The sequence below is a fragment of the Choloepus didactylus genome, chromosome 4 (assembly GCF_015220235.1).
Source record: "Choloepus didactylus isolate mChoDid1 chromosome 4, mChoDid1.pri, whole genome shotgun sequence".
NCBI classification, from domain to species: Eukaryota; Metazoa; Chordata; class Mammalia; order Pilosa; family Megalonychidae; genus Choloepus; species Choloepus didactylus.
This window is the reverse complement of record NC_051310.1, coordinates 191,134,087-191,153,255: the sequence shown is the minus strand read 5'-3', so window position 1 is coordinate 191,153,255 and position 19,169 is coordinate 191,134,087.

Sequence of the window (19,169 nt, the reverse complement as noted above, 5' to 3'; positions counted from 1 at the left end):
CACAGAACTGTTGGAATTTATGTCATCAAGAAATGAACATATATTGAAAAATCAAGCAGTGATCATTTATTGAAAATATGATTTTTGGAAGAATTGTGATATATAATTTTTTAAATAACATATCTTCTGAAAAGTAATAATAATGGGCGCACTAAAATATTAATATATATAAGGCCTTAATGTCTGATCTATCATTTGTATAAAATAATATTGTACATGTAGGAAAAATAAATGATACAGTAAAACTCTCATAGCTTCTAATAAAAACTAGATTTTTTTCTGAAATTCAATGTAAGTTGGATATAGTGTTATAAATATGATCTATGCAACCAACAAATCTTAGTAGAAACACAAGGCCAATAATGCTTAGTGGTTGTGACTCTGAATAAGTTACATAACTTTCTGTGTCATTATTCTTATCTAAAAAATGTGTGCAATGGTAATAGTTATGTATAATACATTCATCTGGATTAATGTGTAAATGAAGGGAAGTATTATAACACTTTCATGTTAATTCTAATTATGTAATATATATGAGTAATTTCACAATTTTTATTTACACCTAATTTATATTTGGCAGTCAAACTAAGATCTTCAGTCATATTTTGCAAAATACATTTTATATGAATTTCTAAAAATCACTAAATTAATGTTTATTTTTAAAATGCCAGATCATTCCTATAAAAAAAGCTAAAGCATCACATTTGATTTCTTCAGGGTTTACAATATTTAAATGCTATGGGAAGAAGAAATTACACAAATGTGCCTGACTTCATCCTTATGGGATTGACAGACTCTGAAGAGATCAAGTGGGTCCTCTTTATGTTGTTTCTACTGATTTACCTGATTTCTTTGCTGGGGAATGCAGGGATGATACTGATAATTCACCTGAATCTCCAGCTTCACACCCCCATGTATTTTTCCTCAGTCACCTGTCATTCCTGAACTTCAGTATCTCAATGTTCATCATCCCTAAAACCTTAGATAATTTATTGACTTCCAACAAGTATATTTCATTCATGAGCTGCTTCACCCAAATGTATTTTTTTACCTTCCTGACTATCAGTGAATTTTACTTTCTCTCTTCAATGGCCTATGATTGCTATGTAGCCATCTGCAACCCTCTTCAATATCCTATTGTTATGTCCAGGAGACTCTGCCACACCCTCATTTTTGTGTCTTACTTGATTGGAGGTACTGAATCATTAGCCATTGTGCTTTACATAAACAGTTTGCATTTCTGCAACTCCAATGTAATCTCTCACTTTTACTGTGATACAACCCCAATTTTAGCCCTTTCCTGCACTGAAACTCTTAATAATGAAATCATGATAATAATTTTCACTAGTTTCAATGTAATATTTAGTTTTATTACAATCTCTGTGTCCTACTGGTCTATTCTGTCTACTATACTGAAAATTAATTCCTCTTCAGGAAAGCACAAAGCCTTCTCTACTTGTGCCTCACACCTGCTAGGAGTCAGCATTTTTTTCAGCACTACAGTTTTTATTTATTTAAAAACAAAGCAGTCTTCTTCCTTGGGAAAGGATCAAGTGTTCTCTGTGATTTATACTATGGTAGTCCCCATGCTGAATCCATTCATTTATAGTCTTAGGAACAGAGAGATGAAAAATGCTCTCATTAGATTCATGCAAGAGAGAGAGGGTTCCAGACAATTGAAATGAGAGTGATACTGAAATTTAAACACATCTAGCTCCACATTAAATTTTCCTACTTAAAAAGAGTATCAATATTTAATTAGTTTGAATTTCTTTTGAGGGTGATGTAATATCTGGAATATTTAAAAAAAGTTTTTAGAATTTACATACTAATTGGAAAACATGAAAATGTGCTAAACCTGTTGTTTAAATGTGTGTATTTTTAAAAATGGTTAGTGCAGAAAAAAGTGCTGTTATGCTTCAAATTGTATCACTGAAATCCCTATGCATATTCCACTTTCAGAGCATTTTATTATGGAGAGCACAATCAGAAGTTACTTATTCTGCAGAGAAGAAATATAGCACATTATGGAGTGCTGTCTTGGAATGAAAAACCCATAATTTGGATTGTAGATCTGCCAGCTTTTAAACTGTGTATCCTTAGTAAGTCACTGAAAGTTTTAAAAGTGTAAGAAATTAATGCAATGCTAATAAATTTTGGCCATGATCATTAGAATGCATATATTCTTGCAAAATTTTAAATACACAATGGATTTAGTTAGGGAAATATTCACTGACACTTTATAAGTATTTTTCCTAATCTTATTCATAAACAAGCAGCTAAAAAGGAAAAACAGACCTTCAATATTTGGCCTTAGAGCAAAGTAAAATATTCTGATAGAATTAAGTTATAGAAAAAAGTATTTGTGAACATTGAAGAAAATTTTGAAAATATTTTGTATTGTAAAGAAAATAGAAATATCCTGCTCACTTTTTAGAGTTTTGTTGACAGCCATCCAGACTAATCTTATATATAAGTATATGAACCTGGATCTGGATTTGGATCTGGATATGGATATTTTACAGATATATGTAATTTTCTCATTATCTGTTTCTACTTTGCAGCTTTTGTTTTCCACTCATCACTATCACTATAAACTTTGGTATTTCCTCTGTCATTACAGCTTGGGAGATGAATGTTTTCTTGGTACATGAGAGAAATCAAGACTCTTATTTTGCAGTGCTTTAAGCCCTGAAGATTTGTAAATACATGAGTTTAAATATTTGCATGCAGTTATACCTGCTTGGGTATATTTGCTAACCACTTGAAAACTCTACAATTCTGAAATGCATCCATAAACAACAATAATTAATGTTTTTGGTTAATTTTGACATGATTCATAATTTATTTTATTTTTCCTGGCTTTTATGTTCATGTTCTGTAAAAAGATAAAAATTTTTGAGTTAAATTCTTTCTCCATCTGTTTTAAGACTTTTAATGGAGAAAAGTTGCAAAGCTAGGTACTGATAATGAATCCAAATTTTGTGACATACCATACATTTTGGTCAGATAGATTCTAATACTTTCTTGTAAAAATATCTGTATGCAGCCCATGATTGAAGTTTCAATTTTCTCTATCATTCAATGTATAATTTTAAAAGTATGCTTTCTTAATTTTCCTCTATCTGATCATTTGTACTTAAACTTAAGCAATGGTTGTTAGATATAATTTTCCCTTCAAGTGATTTGTGTTGTTTTAATTTATATTAAGATTTCTTATGTATAATTTTATTTTCTCATTTTCTTAAATGATTTTTGAAAGGTTAAAATAAGTTTTAACTTCCGTTTTATGATTAAAATTTTAACAAATTGTCAATAGTCCATCATTGTTTATTACTTTATTCAAATAATTAAAATGTGCTTTATTTGCTACTACATCCTGAATTTACATGAATATTTTAACTTTTATATAATATCCATATAAATTACTGATAAAACATTGAATTTTGCTTGGAACTCTATGTTGCCTAGAATATACATGTATTGCCATTCCTCTTTATTTTGCTGCAGTTAGCAATGTCTTTGGTAACTTTTTATTTTTTAATAATATACTTTTTAACTAATCCCTTATCTAGTACATGCATTGTTTCTTTCCTATATTTGTAGCCTCTTTATATTTTCTGGTGCTTTTTATGAATTAGGCTGGCTTTGCTTTCATTTATATGTATTTCTATGATTTAGTAAATGTATGCTGTTTGTGTGGCAATAATGGTCAACAGATTTTCTAATTTTTCAGACAGCAGTAAGTTCAAGAATTGCCTATGTTTTAATTAAATTCACCCTATCCTATCCTCTCATAATACATTCTAGGAAGCATTTATGATATTAGCAAATAAATTTCACATATCCATTGAGGAATGTGAAAAAACTAGAGTATTTACATTGTCCCTCTATTTTCCCTATTTCTATCTGTATATATATTTTATGTAAGATGTCTTCTGAAATATTTTTTTTCATGCTGGTACATCAAAATTTTATGTATTGAAAGGCATGGTAAGATGGCAACATAGGTAGATACGGAATTTAGTTACACAAATAAAGTAGTTAGTAAATAGCCAGAAACTGTCTGGAACAACTGGGAGATATCCATGACTGAGCACACATGGTATACCAGTCTAGAATGGGTATTAGGGCTGTGATCATAGCATAGAACTGTAACTAAAGCCCCCAAAATGAGGAGACTGGTGCTTCTCCCTCATTAGCATGACGGGATGTTTATAGTCACTTCCCTGTAGAAAAAAGAAGCAGTCCCTATGAGAATCATGGGAAGGTGATTCTCAACCAAGCCCAAGTTGTGATTTTAATTAACAAATTTGGATTGGTGAATACAAGCTATGAGCACAGATAAACCCACAGCAAGCAGGAAATTATCCCTGAGGTCTCTTCCAGCAGAGAGGAGGTGGGGCTGCTAACAGAAAATAGATAAATAAATAAATAAATAAATAAATAAATAAATAAATAAATAACAGATATTTTGGAGTCAGCCAAGATCAGAATACTGGAAAATATCAAGAAAAAGTGCATCAAAGGATGTATACCAACTCTGGATCTTGACTGGCAAAACTTGGGAACTGGGGTCTCTCTCTGTAAAGGGAGTTTCTTTTTCTTTTTTTAGCTATTCTAAGTTGCTCATTCAATAAGGCCTTAGGCATTTTCCATTGTCAGCTCAGACCCAGGCATGTGTGGAGTTAAGATAGTTCTGAGAGATAAAGTAAGGAGTCAAGGGAGTGATAACCTAAATGGTGTATCATTCCCAAGAAAAGGGAGTGCACGGCCCAGCTCAAATGATGGCCCTCCTTGATAGAATTCAGACCTCAAGGCTGGAAAGCAGAAACAGTTTTAACACTTATTCTGCCTCAGCCTCTGTCTAAACCATGTCCCTGGGAGGTGCAGATTCTGCTGAGAATTAAAATCACCACCTCTTTATGTCAGTGGGTAGCTGTGGGATGACAAGTGCCACCTAGTGGCAGTATAGGAAAAGCACAGAATTAAGAGGCTTCACTGGAACATTTGGCACCCCACAGGGTCTCATTCTCAGGAAAATGTGATTCTGATTACACCCTCCTCCTGAGACCTGGGCTTGTCTGCTCTGGGATAAACTAATTGATGTTGATCATATCTGGGTAGACACTTATGCCAGTTTGGATGTATTATGCCCACCAAAATGCCATGTTCTTTAATGCAATCTTGCAGAGGCATATGTTTTAGGGTTGATTAGTTAGAACCTTTTGATTAAATGTTTCCATGGAAATGTGACTCACCCAAATGTGAGCAAAAATTTTGATTAGGGAATGGCCTGTTAATTAGATTATTTCCATGGAGGTGTGGCCACATCCATTCAGCTTGAGTCTTGATTAGTTTACTGGAGTCCTTTAAAAATACTGGCCAGATTGAGATGATAATAGGCTGACACTCAAGAGATGCTTGGAGTTGCAGATAGAAGATGGGAGATTCTAAGGTAAGGACACACAGCAGCTGAGAGGGAGCTGAAACACAAACTGGGACAGATGCCTGCCATGTGCTTTCCCAGCTAACAGAGATTTTCCAGATGCCAATGACCATTCTTCAGTGAAGGTACCTTACTGTTGATACCTTAGTTTGGACACTTCTATGGCCTTAGGACTGTAACTTTGCAACCAAATAAACTGTCTTTATAAAGCCAATTCATTTCTGGTATTTTGCATAATGGCAGCATTAGCAAACTGGAAATACCCTTCTCAAAAAAAAGCTTCCTTTTAGGCAGGGTAAGAACCAGAATAACAAGAGCAGAAAAATTCTGATCGGTTAAACAGAAGTTATGCTAGAAGTCTAGAATAAGTTGAACAGAACACCAAAGATCAGACAGAGAACAAAGCCAACCAACTAGAAAACCTTAGGTAAAAGAGTAAAAACAACCTCTAAAATAAACCAATAAAAGAAACCAGATGTCAAGACACCAACAAAAAGTTACAAAGTCACACTTGGGAAAATGATATGGCTCAGTCAATGGAACAAACCAACACATCAAACAAGATATGGGATTTGAAACAACTAATTAAAATATACAGATAAATATACAAAATTAATTCAAAAATGAAATCAATGAATGAAGGGAAGATATGGGAAAAGGCTAAAAGATATAAAGAAGACAGTGAGTGAACATAAAGAAGAACACAGAGTTTGAAGAAACAAATTGCAGAACTTATGAGAATGAAAGGCACAACAGAGGAGATGAAAAACACAATGAAGACATACAACATCATATTTGAAGAGGCAGAAGAAAAGATTATTTAACTAGAGGGCAGATATATAAAATCCCACACACAAAAGAACAGATAGGGAAAAGAATGAAAAAAAGAGAGTAATGGTTATCCCAGAGAAGAAGAGAAAGGGAAAGTGGCAGAAAGAATAATACAGTAATAACTACTGGAAATTTCCCATCTCTTATGAAAGACATAAAATTACAGACCCAAGAAGTGCAGTGGATCCCAAAGTGAATAGATCTGAATAGACCTATTCCAAGATACTTAACTAATCAGACTGTCAAATGTCAAAGACAAAGACAGAATTCTGAAAGCAGCAAGAAAAGTGATCCAAAAAACACAGGGAAGCTCAATAAGACTATGTGCAGATTTTTCAGCAGAAACCATGGAGGCAAGAAGGCAGTGCTCTGATATATTTAAGACAGTAGAAAACAAAAACTGTCAACCAAGAATTCTACATTTGACAAAACTGTCCTTCATAAATGAGGGAGAGTTTAAATTATTTTCAGAAAAACAGACACTGAGAGAGTTTGTGAATAAGAGACCTGCTCTACAAGAAATACTAAAGGGACCACTATAGGCAGATAGGTAAAGACAGAGAGAGAGGTTTGGAGAAGAATGTAGAAATGAACTATCAGTAAGGGTAAAGGGGTGGATGACTAATATGAACAAACATTAATGAGTGGAATTTGAGTTAAAGTAGAGAACACAGGGTATGAAGAGATAAAAAGTGGATAGAATTTGGACATTTGATGCTGAAGGAGTAAAGAATGTTCTAAAAGACTGATTTTAAGATCAAGAAACAGATAAAACATCATGTGGTGATACCACAAATATTGTAAGTACTCTGAACAAAGCTGAGTGAATGGTTGAAAGAGGAAGTTTAGGGGCTATATGACACTAGAAGGAAATATAAAAAGGAGATAAGGACTGGGACTGTATAACTTAGCAAAATCTTGAGTGGGAAATGATGTTCATTAAATATACAAATATAAAAATGTTTCTACATGAAGAACAAATAAATGTAAACATTGCAAGATTTTGAAAATGAGATGGTATATGGAAAAAATACAATCGATGCAAAATAGTCCATGGTTTACATAACACTGTAATATATTTCCACAAAATGTAACAAAGGCAATATACAAAAGCTAAATATCAATAAGAGGCAGATACAGGGGAGAGGTATGGGATTCTTGGTATTATTGTTGTTTTTCCTTTTTATTTTATTTTATTTTATAATTTTTTAATTCATTTTTTTTCTCTTCTTTCTTTGCAGAAAAAAAACGGAAATGTCCTAATATAGTTGTGGTGATGAATGCATAACTACGTGATTATACCAGAAACATTGCTTGTTTACTTCAGTTGGATTGTATGGTGTGTGAATAAAACAGTTTAAAAAATAAACAGAATGATACAAGTGCTGGAGAAAATGTGGAGAGAGGGATGTACCTATTCACTGTTGTTAGAGAAGTAGAATGGCAGAGTCCAGCTGGAGGGCAGTGTATTGATTCCACAGGAAGCTGACTCTGTGGTTGTCATATGGTTCTGCAGCCCTGTTATCAGGTATATACTTGGAAGAATTGAAATTAGGGACACAAATGGGTATTTTCACACTGGAGTTTATGGCTGCAGTATTCACAACTTGCAATAGATGGAGGTGGCCTAAGGGTACATCAACTGATGAATAGTAGGGTGAACTGTGGTGTACACAAACAATGGAATATTGAGCAGCTGCAAGAAAGAAGTTATGAGGCATACAAGCAGGAGAATGAACGTTGAGGACTGTATGTTGAGTGAAATAAGTCTGAAATGAAAATAAAAATATTATAATGCCTTACAAATATGAACTAAATATAATGTGCAAACTTTAAGAATTGAATTTGAGAGCATAAGTTATCAAGGGAAGTCTTATTGTAAAGTTTTCTAGATTGTAGCTCTTACAACAGTCAAATAAGTGCCTAAGTTGTTATGGCTATTACTAAATTCTGAGATGCTGAGCTCTTCGTGTATAACCTGGTCAGTACCATGAATTTGGTTACCTATGTGACACCTGAGAATCTGAGCTAGTATTCTGAAGTTATGATAGTCAGCATTAACCCATACAACAACCATTCAAAAAGCTGAAAAATAGATCAGACTTCAATTAGAGATATAACGAAGCTGATCTGATTAGACTAAGACAAAGCAGATTAAATAGTAAAGGACAATATTGACCATGTTTTAAAACTTCAAGTTCTGTGTGAGACCAAAGGAAGAGATGCTTATTTGGTGCAAAATTTATATTTTCTGTAGCATATTATCTAACTTAACTTGTATGGTCAGTTTATTTGAACACTGTAATAACATATAACCTTGAATAAGGAGTGAAATCTTGTTGGTTTGTATAGATTAGTGTGATGCCCTGATACATCCCAAAGTAATTTGGGGAGACAAAAATGTATTTGCAAAGTCTCCTTGAGGGGCTGGGGAAAACTTTGGAAATATTAAACTTCCCCACCAGGGGAATTCTTGATATTCTTTGAGTCTTGGATATTATCAATTTAATAGGCCAAGCCCCTGATCTTGGCACTTGCTCTTATGAAACATATTCTTGTGAAGGAGAATCTAAACCTACTTATAATTATGCCTAAGTCTCCAGAGAACTTCTTCAGTTGCTTAGATTTTGCCTTTATATCTAAGCCAACTTGGCAGGTAATCTCACTGCATTCCCCCCATATGGGACATAACTCCCAGGGGTGTAAATCTCCTTGGCAATGTGGGACATGACTCCTGGGATGAACCTGGCTCTGGAATCATGGGATTGAGAAAGTTCTCTTGGACCAAAAGGGGGAAGAGAAATGAAACAAAATGAACTTCAGCAGCTGAGAGATTTCAAAGAGTCAAGAGAGCATTCTGGAGGTTATTCTTATACATTTTATACATATCACTTTTCTTTAGTTCTAGAATGTATTAGAATAACTAAAAGGAAGAACCTGAAACTGTTTAACTGTAATCCAGTATCCTTGATTCTTGAAGATAATTGTATAACTATAAAGCTTTTATGGTGTGACTGTGAAATTGTGAAAACTTTGTGAGTGACACTCCCTTTTTCCAGTGTGTAGACAGATGAGTAAGAAAATAAACACAGAAAATAAAGAAATAATAAGGGGGAATAAGAGGTACAGGAGGTTTGGGTGCTCTTTTTAATTTTAATTTTTATTCTTTTTATTTTTTTATACTATTGAAAATATTTCAAAATTGATTATGGTGATGAATGCACAACTATGTGATGATAACATGAACTTATTGTACAATGTGGATGATTACCTGTTATATGAATACACCTCAATATAATTGCATTTAAATAAAATTCTACATATTACAAAAGTTGAATTACTTAAATGATAAAGAAAATAGGACTGGACTAGTGCATGACAAATATGAACAATAGTTTTTGTGAATGATTGCTGTTATATAATAATAAAAATAATTATACTTACTGAGCACCTACTGAGTGCTAGGCAATATTCAAAGTGCCTTAGTTGTATAATTACCTAAGTATATCTTCACAAGACAACTCTCAGTTAGGTACTTGCAATATCTAATATTTAATTTCCAGTAATGGAAAACCATCCTTGTACTTGTTCAGGCAAAGATTTAAGACTCATCTTGGCATTTTCTCTATGCGACACAACTTACGTCAAGTCCATAAGCATATCATACTGATTCTATGTGAAGAAAACATTTGGAATTGGACTATTCCTCCACATCTCCTATTCTACCACCCTGGCCAAAACGACTATAACCACAGTCTTTAAATTATTGCCACAGTTTTCTAGATTGTCTCCCTTTCTGTCTTATACCCCTTGAGTCTAATATTTGTAATCCAGAGTGAAACTGTTAAAATGTAGGCTGTATCATGTCAGTTTTCTTCACAAAACCTACACTTCCCATCCTATTAAGCATAAAAATCAAAAATTTTAAGGCACTTCACATCCAACATTTTCTTGCCCCTACTTCTTCTGTGTATGAAGTCACTCTTTATCATGTCTATCATGCTCATTTCAGAGCAGCTGCACTGGCCTCTTCACTCTTCCCTATACACATTAGTTCTGATGCTACCTGGAATATTTTTATATTTTTTTCTTTCTGAACTTCCCTTTCCCCTGATGAATGCATGGGCCTTTTCTCATTCTCTTCCTCTTAAGACCAACCCTTAAAAATTATTTAAAATTGCACCTACCCCATCCCACATGAATTATACATTTGTGTTCATAGCAGTTATCCCCATCTAATATTCTGTGCTTAAAACTTTTGTTTCCTCTCTTTTTTCCTCCATTATGAAAGCTCTATGAGCATAAGATTTTTGAAATTTATATTCAGATTGTATCCCCAACACCTAGAAGAGTGCCTCAATAAATGTATATGAATGCTGGAATTTACAGATGAGGAAACTGGGGCACAGGGAAGTTTCATAGTTTGTACTTAGTCAGGAACTAGGTTAAAGGACAAGCTCAAATTTGAACCCAGACAGAATGACTTTAGAGTTCACATTCTTCATCACTGCTCTATGATGTGACACTTTTTTCCTACAGAATTATAACACTCTTATCAGAGTGTTATTCTGTTATTCTTATAATTAAAAGTTGTTTTCAGTAGTTTTGAGTGGGTATTGAGTTCTGGAGTGTATTTTTATATTTCAGATACACTTCAGATATGTTTCTCAAATGTGTCTCTCCATTATCTCCTGATTTGTATCACTACCAATTGCAAGTCTCTTAAAATAATTATGTTTCTTCTTTTATATATGATAGGTATTTTCTTCTTACTGCCTTCTTAAATGTATACATATTTTTGTTTTTCATAAGCGAGTCTGATGATTCTAGATGTGCTTTATGGTTGTTTTATTTGCTTTTTGCTTTGTATATGTCCTTCCTGGGGGTTTGCTGATATTTGTAGCCCAATGATTTGATACCTTTCCTTATTTTTGCTAAATTCTTGACCATTATCTCCTTCATATTTCTTCTGGTTCATTTCCTCTCTATTCTTTTTGTTAAACTTGAACTACATGTATATCAAAATGTTTGAATTGTCAGCTCTTGGGTAATTTTTTCCCTCTCTAATTTTGTTTTAATTTCTTTCTGTTTGGATAATTTCTTCAAGTTCACTTTTTCATTTCTCAGTTGTACTGACTCTACTGATGGAACTTGTAGAAGGAATTCTTTGTTTCTGATATTGTGATTGTCTATGTGTGCTTTTAAAGTCTTTATTCCTAGCCTTTCATTGGGCACTACCTCATAGTATCTGTCTCTCAGATAAAACTTTCCATGTACATGTGTATGTTGTTTACTTTCTCAATTAGATATGTTAAGCAAATTATTGTCTATGTTTTTGGACAAAGACAACAAGGGACACCTGTGGTTCAACAAGATGTCTTCATTACTCACTGCACCGAGTAAGAACAACTGCCATGTGGAAATTGCTGTTTCTAAGTAAGAGGGCTTTAGAAATAACCTATGATATGATATAGGCTTTGTTTGGACTATTAAGGAAAGTGTATAAGGAAGAAAGAAGTGTTATAGATTGGATCTTCTAGGAAAGTAGGAGCAAATCTATGATTAGGGATCTCAATAAATCTTATCTATTGTTACAGAACACTAAGGTAAGAATACAGCTGTAGTTCTCAAATTAGTAGAAGCCCCTCTTGGTAGAGAGCAGGAAGTTTGGTATTTTGTGATTTGCACAGTGATCTAGACTGCCCCCAGTTGTTCTCATGAACACTTGGTAGAGACTTGCAAAGAAGGCATTGAGTGTGAAGGTAAATCTCTTGAAACTATATTTCTCTTCTTTTCCCAACTGATTGTACAGCCCACACTTGGTATTATTATCTCTTGGTAATGGTGATTTCTTTGCACCTGCTTGTGCTATGTCCACTTCTTTTTCCATCTTCTGTTAAAGTTGAAACTGTTCATTTGTCACATTGCCTCATTCAGGGTCTTGCCCCTGCTTGGAATTCAAATTACTTGGATGTTTGTATACTCAACTTCCTATGGCCCATGGAAAACTATTATTCTTTAGATTACCTGGCCTTTTAAAAATTGTTAGAATCAGACAATATTTTTTGCAGATTTCCACATCCAAAGCAGAAGTGGAAATTTTATATTCCCTTTTCAACTTTATCCAGTGTGTTTGCTTCCAATATTTCCTTTCTGGATATCTACACATTTTCCTGTATAATATCTATCAATGTTTCTAGTTCTATACTTTGAAAATGTAATGCAACAGCAAAATCATTATGCGTGTAATTGATCTCATTGCCTTTGGTTTTCAAAATGTTCCTTTTCTTCACCCTATTCTTCTTTTCCTTTCCCTTATTTTCTTTCTCCTTCTCCTCCTCCTTGTCCTTCTTCCTTCCCTTCCTCCATTTTTTCCTCGTCTACTACTTCTATTTCTATCATCTTCATATATTGATCATACAAGATAAATCCATGCATATTCTACATGTAACAATCATCTGAAAGATTTGTCAAATCTAGTGAAACCAATTCTCCCTAATTCCTAAAAGTATTATTTCTCTCTTATTTCTAACACTGACTTAGTGAAGACCTTCATTACTTCATAAGGAATGGACAAAAGACATAATAATCAGTGGACAAAGGGGAAATATCCATTTGTTCTTTCATTCTATGTATTAAAATGCTTTAAAGTAGGTGCTGTGTTCATGAAAATTAGTTTTGAATATTGGTATCCTTATAAGAGTCATGTGACTTTGAGCAATTACTTAAACTTTATATGCCTCTGTGTCCTCATCTGTTATTTCTGATGATAGGTAAGAATAGACAAACTTCTGTTATGGGGAGGCAATGAGTGAGTATATGCAAAATATTTATATATTTTCCAGTAACTAATAAGCTGCCTAAAAGTTCAACTATTGCTATTAACTATTACTCATTTCTTTATTTCTTTACTTTTCATTTTGTTTACTCACCATTCATTAAATATGTATATATGCATATATGTGTGTGTGTGTATAATCTGAGTAATGTAGCATTATTGGATGTACATTATGGTCTCAGAATACAAATGTTTGGACAAAATCCTCCTTTAAGCAATATGAAGTGTCAGTGCACAGGTAGATTTAGCTAATAATCAAACTTTCATATAAAGAAATATTAAATGATATCTGTATTAAATAATATAAAAGAGAGGTTCAATGTAAGTTATGGAAGTAAAAATTCTTTCTTGTGGAATTATACGTGAGCTGAGATATGAAGTTTGAGAAGTTACTGACTTGAGAGTTTAATATACCATTTTACCCTATAAACCTCATGAATAGAAAATCACAGAAATTGTTTATTCTCATCTTTTGGTCTCTAGTAGGAGAAAAAGAGGATAGTGTAATTTTCATGTGATAAAGTTGATATAAATTTGTCTAAATGTTATGTGGAATTATCAGTCAAAAATTTATAAGTGCAATTGAGTGCCTCCATAGTCCTAGTGCTAAACTCTTTCCTTCCCATAGAAAAATATTTTTGTTAATTTGAAGGAGAAATTAAACTGATAATCCAGGATACAACCATGACTAAAACTTTGCCTTAATATTTTGAAAACCTGATTTGAATGTAGAAAACCATAAAATGATCCTGGAATGGTGCAAAACATTTTAATTTTTGAAAGAGATGGATATTTAGAAACACTTTTGAAATAGTTTATTCCTTTATTATAAGAAAATCACCTCAACCAATTATAAAGAAAGAAAGTTGTAAGATGCTGTGGTATCAAATAGTTTCATTTCTTTATAAAAACAAACAAACATAACATCCACATTATGCTCAGTGTTTTGTCTGAAAATTTGTTTCAAGAGATATTTTGAGTATAGAGTTGAAGCATACTGTGCTACCAAGCATAAGTTTGTTACAACAAGATATATATGAGTTCTCTTTACATAACTCAATGGAAACAGATGTCCTGAAAATTATTAGACTTGATCTCAAATTCAGACTTAATAATTAAGTATTTAATTACCTTGTTTTTATGGGATTGTTATGGTGGACTAACAGGAAAATCATCCTTGCTCGGTAGAGTGGGAATTTAGTTGAAGGAAAAGTAAATATACACTCTTAATATCCCTTCAAATAAACAAATTGTAGAACAAAATAAACAAAGCATAATAAATAAGGCAGAAGATTGGTGTAAACTTTGATGAATGATGACAAACAAAGGTCCTTCTCTTAAAGATAGAGCATAAAGGGAGAGCTAGGAAATGAGGAAGAATCTACATCAGGGAAACCCCCAAAGATAGTCTAGCTAGCTTTTCAGATCTTGGTCCACCTGTACATTGTAGCCAGTAGTAAGTTATTCTTTGATGTGTATTTTGCTTTCCTTGAATCTTAATTATACACTCAATAAGTATTTTGATATCATCTCAATACACTTTTGGGTGTTTCAGAATGGATCTAATAAATTTCTGAAATTGCATAAAGGAAGGAGACACTGGGATAAATATTTATTTTGTTGAGCCAAAGAGTGCAAAATGCATGTCCAGAGGCCAGGATGGATCAGAGAGTTTAAGGGCACATGGAGAAAGTGAGGTAAATTAGTGAGCCTTTCACAGGGATTCAGAATGGGAAATAAACTTCATAATGAGTGCTGAGGATTTTCTATAAACCATGTGAGGTTACTTCAAGCTTTCATCACCTGAAGATATCTTCTGCAATGTTATTAAGTAAAAGTCAAATTGCATAAAGACTAGCAATATCAATATAAGTTAATCAATGAATATTTAATATGGATCTATTTGAACATAATCAGGCACATTGATGGCACAGTATATCTACATATGCAAAGTGCTGCATTAAAGGACCAATTAATGTGTTCCTTGGAAATAATTCTGAGATATGAAAACATTTTCTTCTCTAGTTTCTGACATTTTCTTCCCATTTCTGACCATAGACATATGGTTTGATACCTAACATTCTTTTAAGTTTTATTTAATGCTAAAATTGTGCTTTATTTCTGAACCTAATTTTCTTAAACAATTTTTCATTACCTCTTTAACATCTTTGTTCCTCAAACTGTAGATGATGAGATTCAACATGGGAATCACAAGTGGAATTTATATCATATCATGGTCCAAAGCATAGCTGGAAATTGGCCTCACATACATTAAGTGAATGGTCCCATGATAAATTGACACTCCAGTTAGGTGAGAGTCAAAAATACAAAAGTTTTTGCCTCTCTTCAGCAAAACACTTCCTTAAAGTGGCCAAAAGAATGAAGCCATAGGAAATCAAGATAATTAGTATAGTGGTTATCTCAATAAAGCCCACAAAGCAGAAATGTAGAAACTGGTTGATCTTTGTGTCAGAACAAGAAATAGTAAAGAGCAAAAGAATGTCAAAAAGACTTGCCTAATTTTATTGGAGGCACAGAAAGATAGGCTAAAAGTGGCCATTTTAAAGAAGCATCCAAAATGCTACCAACATGTGAAGCAATCAAGACTGGTAGGTAATCATGGGGTGACATGTTAACTGCATGTAGCAGGGGGTTGTAGATTGCTCCAGAGTGACCATACACCATTGCAGCCTAGAAAAAAACACTCTGTAATCAAAAAGGTAACAGAAAGAAATATCTGTGTTACACATGCAAAGCATAAAATGGTTTTATTCTCTACCAGGAGATTGACTAACATTTTAGGAGTGACAAAAGAAAAGTAGTAGGCACCCAAGAATGACAAGACACTCAGAAAATAGACTATGTGATTGTGGAGCTGGAAATCCCCAATGAAAAAGAAAACCAATCCCACATTTTATACCAGAGTAAAGAGATAAATTTCTGGAAATAAAAATAGGACTTGCAGCACAAAATTATCCATGAAGCTTAGCAATATAAACATGTTAACTTCAGTCACATTCTTCAATGAAATCCTGCATATATCCAAATCAGATAGCAATGCTGATATTTCAGTGTATATATGCAGAATCTTGAGGCAATATCCTGTGAATAGTACATTATCTTAAAATTTAAAAACACAAACGAATATTGGGATTTCTAAATCCAAAATGTTAGTCCTATATTTGTTACAATGTGCATAAAATGCCTTTCCTTAATGGTTGCAAATATAAATGTTAGCAACTATATTCATATCACAAGATTGTATTCAATTTAAAGTAGAAGAAGGTGTGAAAATTATGTAATTGTTCAATGTTTCCAGATGACTACAAACTGGCATAAGTTATATTCACATTAAACTTGTCTATCGGAACAGCCCTTATTACCAAATGAGTTTGTGATCTTTCCTGGCAGTGATGCTTTTCCATTAGTCCTTCAGGAAAAGTGGTGAACAGTGCAGCAGAAAGTATTCTGGAGGGAGATGTACATTGTCTACGATGCAAAACAGTGAAATGTATTTTTTCATCAGTTTTCTTTCTTGAAATACATATCAATAACTTGCCTGATAGAGTAGATGTCAAGCTGGCAAATACAAAGAAGCTTTAAATGTATTTCCAAGGAGACCAAACAACTGAACACCATGATATGGTCATCCAATCCGTCTCATCCAATTAGATTCCAATGAGTCTTAGCCAGATAAGCCTGTAATGTTCTTCCTTTAGCAATCAGTCCCCAAACCTCCAGTCTGCCCTGAGAACCATCTCCTGACCTCCATTCTTCCCTGGGGAATATGCTATCCAACCTCCACTTGAAGAGATTAACCCTGTTGTGCCTAAACTTGTAACAACCTCCCCCAAGGAAATAGCCTGTATTCACAAGATGAAACTGAAATGGGATGCCCTGAGGTTGTTGGCTTGCAAGACATCTCTAATTGATTGAAACTACAACTCTTTGCCTCTACAGACAACAAAGAAGATAGCCCACTGCAATGTGGGGAGTCTCTCCATCCAAGTAGTTTGGGGTCTTAAAAGGCAAAACTGAGGACCTCAGAAGTCAAAGAGAAGAATTTCTGCTTCTACCACAGTCTGCCAGCTTCCTCTCAGAAATTCAACTTCACTTTCATGGGACTTTCCAACTCAGCCTACACTACATAACTCAGACTTGGCAATCCCCACAGTCATGTTGTGAACCAATTTCTATAACAAAACTCTTAATGGATATTATGCCAGTTCTGTGAAAAACCCTCTTAGTTTGCCAGATTTCCATTACAAATTCTACACAGAGTTGGCTTAAATAATAAATTATTGGTTCATGGTTTTAAAGGCTAGAGGTCCAAATTCAACATATCAGCATGGCTTGCTTTCTCCCCAAATCCTGTAGCTTCCAGGTGAATCTGGAATGTAGGACCATGGTTGCAAGCCATTAGGATGTCTGACTATTTCAACATCACTACAATCTCCTTCAAGAGGAACTGTGGGGCTTTTTGTCCCTTGTGACCAGCCTTACTGTATAGTCCTACAGAGATTTTGTCCACCAGCAATTCTTCCAGGGCTCCAAAATGAGCTGATTGATCTGCCTACTTATTTCCCAGTACAGTTTGAGCAGCATACAATTACATGAAAAACAGTCACTTCTATTCTTTTTAAACAGGCTGCAATTTCTTTCTACATTTCCTGTCCCTATAAGGGTTTATATAAAACTGTCCAATTTTGAGCAGCCACATAGTCAAGGCCTTATATACAGTCCAGCTGTTGGTTGCTACAGAGGGTTATCGGGCTTGTTTCATGCATACAGCACTACCCAAGGGTCTCTTAGCATCATCCATTCACTGCTTTGTCTCATAACATCTTCCATGTAGATGGTGCCAGTTTTGGGCTGCACTACACAGCCACCAAGTACATGGATTGCCCTTAGCTGACCTGTAACCAGGCAATCTGGAATGAATCCTATTCCTCCATTTATATTCTCAGACAAGTTTAAGTATCTGGCTCCCGTGTTATCAGTGGAGTGTGAGTTAAGGATAGTGTACTCCATGGGTCCAACATGGTGTCTAGGTCAGTGCCCAGGGGGCTGTTGGCCATAATCCCTCATTGTTGTAGATATTTCTGCCATCTTTGTATAGTTTAGCTCTGTGCCCTCCTTGAGACCAGCTTGTTAAATGTGTCTCTGATCCAGACAGCATTGTGAGTAGAGGGGTGGACCACTCTGGAAGAGCTTTTGTAAGTTTCTGTTTGTATGGGAGCATAATATGTGGCACACAGTTGCTGTAATAGGGTGTTATGTATGTTTTCTGCCACTTTCCACACTTGAGCTCAATATCCTAAGAGGATTTGTTTAATTCTTTACCTTTGCTAGAGGCCCCATTTGTGCCCCTCTGTGTAGTGGGCTATGTCCAGTTCATATGGCTGTCCCTGCAACAAAACTCCTAGGCTTATATTTGCCTTACTGCCTGCTATCTTAGCCTGATGAAAGGCTTCCTCTTCTGGGATTCCCCAATCCCAGATAGACCCCTTCTTTATTAACTTATCTAGGGGCATTAATATTTTAGCTTAGTGGAATATAACAGACCACCCAAATACCAACAATTCTACACAACCATGCAGTTGCTTTGGTGATTAAGGGTGGGGTAATGCTGAACCTTATCAATAACCACCTCAGGAACATTGTGAGTCTTACCAGACCAGATAACATCCAAGTATTTGTTGTGAGCCACCAGATCAGGTGCAGCCACTTCTAGTAGCTGGAATGAGTAAGAAGTTAGCATAACATTATCACTGTAATGGAACAAAGAAATTCCTTTTGGACATACACATTTAGACAGTTCTGCAGTTACTATTCCATGACAAATTGTGGGGCTGTGGAGGTATCCTTGCAGGAGAACCTGAAAGCTTCACTGACTCCCTTCTCATGTGAAAGCAAATTGATCTTCACTTTCAGAGGCTGTGGGTATGCTAAAGAACATATTGGCCAGGTCCAAAACAATGTGATAGATAGCCAGAGCCTCTCCTATTTCTTCCATCTGTTGGTCAATATGTGGCATAGCAACATGTAGAG